Below are 6,997 nucleotides of genomic sequence, written 5' to 3'. Positions count from 1 at the left end.
TTGCCTAGTTAATCTTGCCAGGATCACACTCGGTTGTGGTAAGTAACTTCAGAACCTGCTGGTTGTCATACTATTGGGGTCGGAGAGGGGAACCAGCCTTACGGGAGTCCTTCCGATCACATTATGTACCTTTGTTGCGTGTTGTAACAGTGCACAATAAATAATTCAATGTCAGTTGCAAAAATTATAATTTCCATGGCCATCATGAGGGGAAGAGCTTTACCTCAAAAGTTTTTCTGAAGTGACATATATCTGTTTGCATTACTTACTTAGAATATCCCAATTTACAGAGTTTGCTGATACCCCTGCATAAAAATAGTTGTCTTAATTTAAAGAAAACAAAAGGCATAAACGAGCCAATATATGTGAAATGCACGTGTTTAAGGGCTTTTGTATGCCTTTGTTCTGTCACTGTGTCACTGTGCTGGACTGGTCATTGTATAACCACACAGAACTGTGCACAGGTCCTGCGAGGATCTTCAGGCTCTCGAGGACAGGGGTGTATTTTGGCCCAGGTTTAACAGCCATTGTAGCTACTGCAGCTAATGGTAATAGAAGGACTGTGAAGTTTTCTTTTAGCTATTCCTGTTTGAGATAAATGAGGCAGAGCATGTCTCGAAGAGCATTCATATTACAACCCTTTTAATTTGGCGATTTAGAAGTAGATTCTGCTTTCAGATGTATATTATGTTTCCTAGACTGATGGTTAAGTATTTCTTTACATCAAAAGGCTGTAAGAAAAGAACCTTGTATTGCAACTTTCTTTTCAATCTGCAGGTTGCTTTGTGGAATTCTAAAATAGCTTTTCATTGTCTATCCAGCACACTTGTAATGAGATGATAGTATATATATACAACTATTTGTCAACTTTAAATGCCGATATGGTGGAGTAAAAATCTAAATTAATTCCTTCTGAAAAATCCTTAGCTCCTTAGCATTGATTTCCCTTTGAAGTCACATGTGCTTACAGGAGAAATGAGTAGAATACTCTTCCCAGAGCTCAATAGTACAGGACCTCTTCCACAAATTACCTTGCCAGAACTTAGATGTCTGTTCTTAAGTTGCTTATAGCTGAAGTGTGGGCCAGTTATGTGTCTTGGACATCCTACAAGAATCTCAGCTATCACCAAAAGGTTGTTTGTTGTTTTTTTCTCTTTAACTTGGCTGCCTTGTATAAAAAAACTTCTGTTATTCCTATTTTACAAAAATAATTCACCTGCTGTTACAAAAAGAATGTCAAACAGTATCAATTTTGTTTTAAAACAGCTAGTAAGTGTGTCAGCAACCACTGAAGCTGAATTTCTGCCTTTCTCTCACTTTAACTTGGAAGCAGCTAAACACTCCTCCTCCCACAACTAAACCACACTTCTGTCCCTACAATCAGTTTGCATGGGAGGATCCATTGAGCATTAGATTTTTCCTGCTGGGGACAGCAGCAGTTCGGAGTTCCTCAACACTGCAGCACAAAGAGAAAGTTAATCTTTGTGTTTCAAACCATGAAAGCAGCTGAGCCCTTCTTGGTGCCTGGTGAGGAGAGGGCCTTTCAAGGTGAGAGGTATGCAGCAGGTTGCTGTTATCTCAAAATACAAACATCTGTCTAAATTCTCTTGATAAACTTTTAACAGTGAATTAATGAACATCTATAACAGCCTAACTTTTGTCAGGAGGGAGAGTGTTTGCTCTCAGGAATAACAGCTATAAGCATGAGTGTTCTAGCGAGTTACTATCCCACCCTTGCCATAGTGGCTGGATCTTGGTGACTCCCCAGAAACCTTGCCTTGCCCCCAGCTCTGCCTGCCGCTCCCTATTCTTGCTGACTAATCTTCCTTACAGCAGTGCCAGGAAACTTCTGGCTTCCCTGGGGTGGAGGACAAGGACATGCTTGATCAGACCAGCAGAGTCCATCTCTGCTTCTTAAAAAAGCAAGGTTAACTTTACAAAAATATGTTTTTTGTTTTTTTGTTGTTGTTTTTTCTAGAACAATTGTTTCTTTTTCCCCACAAGTGATTCAACCAAATGAGACAAGTGTGGAACCTAGCAAATGCTGTTAAGGTGGAAAACCCAGTGTATATTATTCTTAGTAATGAAATGTTGAAATTCATTTATAGTCATGTAAAGCTATTATACAATTATTTTGCATTGTTTGAGATTATGTCATTAATCTTTTCTGCATAGTTTAAAGAGTCTTTACTGCACTGTGGTCACAGATGCCGCTCATTTTTTGGGAAAAGATCCCAGTAAAAAACAGAGTATCAGGGCAGTGCATGGATATATCAAAATAGCATTTATTTATTCAAAATAGGTAATGGATAATGCATAATATGTAAAAAATTATCTACATCACAAAGGGTTTCTAAGCCCCAGACAGCTCTTGAGACTGGAAAAATTGCAATAGGCACAGTCACCAGCTTCAAAGTGTTCACAGGACCAAGCACCTGCATTTTTTTTTTTTTTTCAGGCAAAAATGCTCTAACTGAGGAGAATAGATTAGCACCAGGATTTGATACTTTAAGCAAACACTTGGCATTCTAAAAATAGAGTCATTGTTGTTCCTGTGTGGGCTAACTATATTTTTGATTCTCCATGCCTCCTGTCATGCACCTTAAACAAATTCAAGAAGGAATAATCCCTCCCTTTCTTTTGCTTTTCCTCCTCTTTCTCACTTAACTGCTTTTTCCTTATCTTTCTCTGTTCAGCTCTTTCCCTTATATGCATTCTTCTATTTGCTGCTTGCCTGAATTTTTGTTGTTGTTTTTTCCCCTTTGCTGGTGTAGCCAGGTTGTTTAACTTTTTGGGTGCCAGGTGCAGCTGTGGAAATGAGTAAGCCTGCTGAGCTGCGAGCTGTGGGATTGGCAGAGCTGTAAAATAGCCAGGCCAGATCCTTGTCCTGAACACAGGTGTTTTGTTACTGACAGAGTGCTATACCGCCTTTTATGTGTGTGCGAAACAAGGCGTGGCAGAGTAACCCTTTTGTTGCTTTCCTTTGCAGAGGAACTGGAGCTGCTCTGAAATCGCCTCTAGACTTTTTTCAAGGTGGTGTGGCTCTCTTTCTGGGAAAACTCACGACAGAGAGCATTTAGGTGGGTAAATATAAACAATTGCTCTGCTGTGCAGCTAATAGAATAGAATAAAATAAATAGACTAGAATAGCTCAGCTGGAAGAGACATACAACAATCTGTCAGTTCAACTGCCTGACCACTTCAAGGCTGTCCAAAAGCTACAGCATGTCATTAAGGGCATCAAATTGAAAAGCCTGTTAACTATTGATAGCTTGGGGCATCAACCATCTCTCTCTAGGAAGCCTGTTCCAGTGTTTGAACAGCCTCTCAATAAAGAAATGTTTCCTGATATCCAGTTTGAAACTCCCCTGGTGGAGCTTTGAGTTATTACCACATGTCCTGTCACTGGATTCCAGGGAGAACAGATCAACAGCGGAAACCTCCCTCTCCACTTCTCCTCTTCAAGAGGCTGTAGGAAGAAACGAGGTCACCCCTTAGCCTTCTTCTCTCCAAGGTAGACAAACCCTAAGTCCTCAGACACTTCTCACAGAACATTCCTTCCAGCCATTTCACCAGCTTTGTTGCTCTCCTTGGACACATTAAACGACCTTCACATCCTTCTTGATCTGTGTGAGGCCACTGCACACAGTGCTCCAAGTGAGGCTGCCCCAATACTGAACACAGCAGAATAATTTCCTTTTAAGATTTACTGGGTGCACTGTGTTTGATGTACCCCAGGTTGGGGAGGTGCCCTCTGGGCCGCCAGTGCAATGGTGACTCCCACCGAGTCTCCTGCTGGCCAACACTCCCAGATCCCCCTCTTCAGGGCTGCTCTGCAACCACTTCTTTCCCATGGCGGAAGTAGAAATAATAGCCTCTTCTTGGTCTGTGAATTTTCATCAGTGCTGAACAACGAACTGCATTCAACAGAAAAGTTATTTTAGAAAAATTGCACCTTGGATAAAATCTCTGCTGATGTTACTCTAATCTTTCAAGTCCAGTATTAGCTGCAATGGTACGGTGTAAGTTTTCAGGGACTGTAGGTACAGGAATGTGGCATTCCCTGTCTCAGAAGGAAAATAGTATTCTATTATTTTTTCTGTCACATCTGAGGTACATGAGCTAATAAACATAAAACCATTGTGTGTGCCTCTGCATTATGTCAGTAGGTAACCTTAGAAGGGATTTGTTTAGCAATAAAAGAGGGCTCCATTTTAAAACTGAAGAACAATGCAGGCAGGAAACCAGATATCAACTGACCTGAAGTTTAGTCTGGAAATTGGAGGAATGCTGAACTCTGATTGGTGGAGTGTGGGGAAATTCAGGGATGAGAACTCAATGGATTTTTGGGGCAGATTTAAGTCAACTCATAAAAGAGATTCTGTAATGATTCTGTAATTCTAATGCCAGTTATCAATGGACTGGTGGTCATAACAAAGTCACTTCACATTTTTATAGACTTATAGGATGGTTTGGATTGAAAGGGACATTTAAAACTCATTTTGCCCAATGCAGTGAACAGGAGCATATTCAACTAGATTGGGCTATAATAATATATTAATAAGAATAATTCCAAATTAACTATAAAACCCCTCAGTATGCACTATATATACATATTCTCAATTTTTCTAGGCCTTTGATATATAAAGTGAGAAGTAAGCTCAGGAGGAGTCACACAATTCACGCTAATAAAGTCTGAAGATAAAAGGGAATCTTGGTTCCCATGTCCTTAGAGGCTCCAAGAAACATCAGTAAGGCAGTAATCACAAGCCCAGGAGACTGGACTAGGTAATCTTTTAAGAGGCCTTTTTCGGTTCTATGATTCCATGATTTTTAAAAGGTACATTAGAAAGGACTTATATGCTCTCTGCATTTACAAAGAAGGAGAAATTGCAAAAAAAGGAATATTTAAGTAAGCTACCAGTTGAACTTTCCAGTAGGAATAAAAGGACAACTAGAGCCTGTTGAATCCTCCTTAATGGAAATTCTTAGGGTTAGGATGGTCATTTTCCAGGAAAGATAGTGCTAGAATTGAATTGAATTTCTGTCGAGTCTCTTCTGTCCCCATTTGCATAATGCAAGTCTGACTGAATAAAACATAAGCAAGTTAGATGAGACAGTGAACTCCAGTTCTTTAAAGAATTGAGCTTTCCTATTCAGCATCTCCTGGTGTCATGAGAGGGGCTGCTGAGGTAGTCAGGTGCTGTTTATTAGTGATTAGGGATGTAGAATCACAGAATCTTAAGACCTTAAAGATCATCCAATTTCAACCTCCCTGGATGGGATGACTTGCAGAGAGATCTAGATAGACTGGAGCATTGGGCAGTGATTAATGGAATGAAATTTAAAGAGTTGAAATGCTGCATTCTGCACCTAGGGTGGAGTAAAACTGAGAACAAGTATTAACTGGGAGAGGAGTGACCAGAGAGCAGCCCTGCAAAAAGAGTCAGGGACGCATTCCACTGGATCAGGTTACTCAAAGCCCCATCCAGCCTGGCCTTGAGCACTTCCAGGATGGGGGCATAGTGTCTCAGCACTCTCACAGTAAAGATTTTCCTCATAATACCTAATCTAAACCCACTTTCAGTTTTAAAGCCGTTCTTCATTGTCTATCACTACCTGCCCTTATAAGAAGTCCCTCTCCAGCTCTCTTCTAGGCCCTCTTCAGGTACTGGAAGGCTGCTGTAAACTGTGACATTATAACTTCGTGTGCACTTATTTTTCTTGTATTTACTTGAATGGATGGTGCTGTGGTCTAAAGCACTTCCCAGAATTAGACCTTTTTCCCTCTTCTCTTTTCCCCTTTTGTCCCACTGTACCTGACCATCCTCTCCCCCAGGAAGAAGACTAGATGTTCTTTCACCTTCTCTTTCACTTTTAACCTACAAATCAAAACAAGAATATGTATTTTTAATAATTTGCCATGTTGCCTAGTTTTACATGAACTTCGCATCTTGGCCCCTGTTCTCTTGAATATTGCTTGTATGCTTTACTTTGAATCCTAGATTCACTCTTCACTTACTTATGTTCATACAATAGGGTTTTCCTGTGACCAGTTTTAAAAGTGTGTAAGAGTGCTCACTTGTTGACAAAAGTGGAAAGAAGCAATGCTGTGAAAAAGACTCATGCCTGTCACCAAATATTAGTGTTATAAGGCTTGAACATACTTTAATCTTAGCTAAATTAAATAACAAAGGATTTTCAGGATAAGTGAGGAAATAATAAACTCTACTTTCAAGAGCTTAAAATATCAAGTGAATTACTCTGTGAATCACAAATGGTGATAGAACAAAGTATGAGCCGGCTATGGTAAGACTTCTGTCAGAGAGGGCCATGGACATGCACACAACTGTGTGGGATAGTTACAGGATATGTATCCCACCACTTCAAGACCACTGATATTCTGTTGAATCAAAATATATTTTGATTTAAATGGCAAAAGAGAAAAATCCTGAATAACCCAAGGGCTGCATTCCCTTTTTTATTTTTCCCTTATGGTTACACATTTATGAATGTGCAAACCATATTGGCTAACATCAGTGTTGACTGACAATTTTCCATTAAGACTTACTTGTTTCAGATGCTTTCAGATGATTCCTCCACAAGAACCGTGAATCCCAGACAATCTCCCAGAACTGAGACTAGACAGCTTTTCAAAGGTGATGAAGAAAGCTACTTTCAGTTCTGGAAATCCTGCTGAATTTTTAGTTTAAACTCTCAACTTAGGTGTAATAAAATGTAGAGCAGCCCTCACATGACAGTGGAGCAGAACTAATAAGACTCAGAATAAAAATGGGGATTATTTTCATTCTGTCTCTGAGAATGGCAATAGGAGCTGCCATTTAGGAAGTGTGTACGAGCCAGGACACTGTTTGCAGTCCATCCCCTAGTACTCACCCAGATGGGGCTATTTAGTTTGTATTTGTTGACCTGTTACACATGAATTTCTCCAGTCCCTATCTAAGGCTCTAGCTGCACTTACAGCTTACCATGGTTG

Source organism: Poecile atricapillus, chromosome 2 (genome assembly GCF_030490865.1).
Source record: "Poecile atricapillus isolate bPoeAtr1 chromosome 2, bPoeAtr1.hap1, whole genome shotgun sequence".
Classification (NCBI taxonomy): Eukaryota; Metazoa; Chordata; class Aves; order Passeriformes; family Paridae; genus Poecile; species Poecile atricapillus.
Note: the sequence above shows the minus strand (reverse complement) of the source record.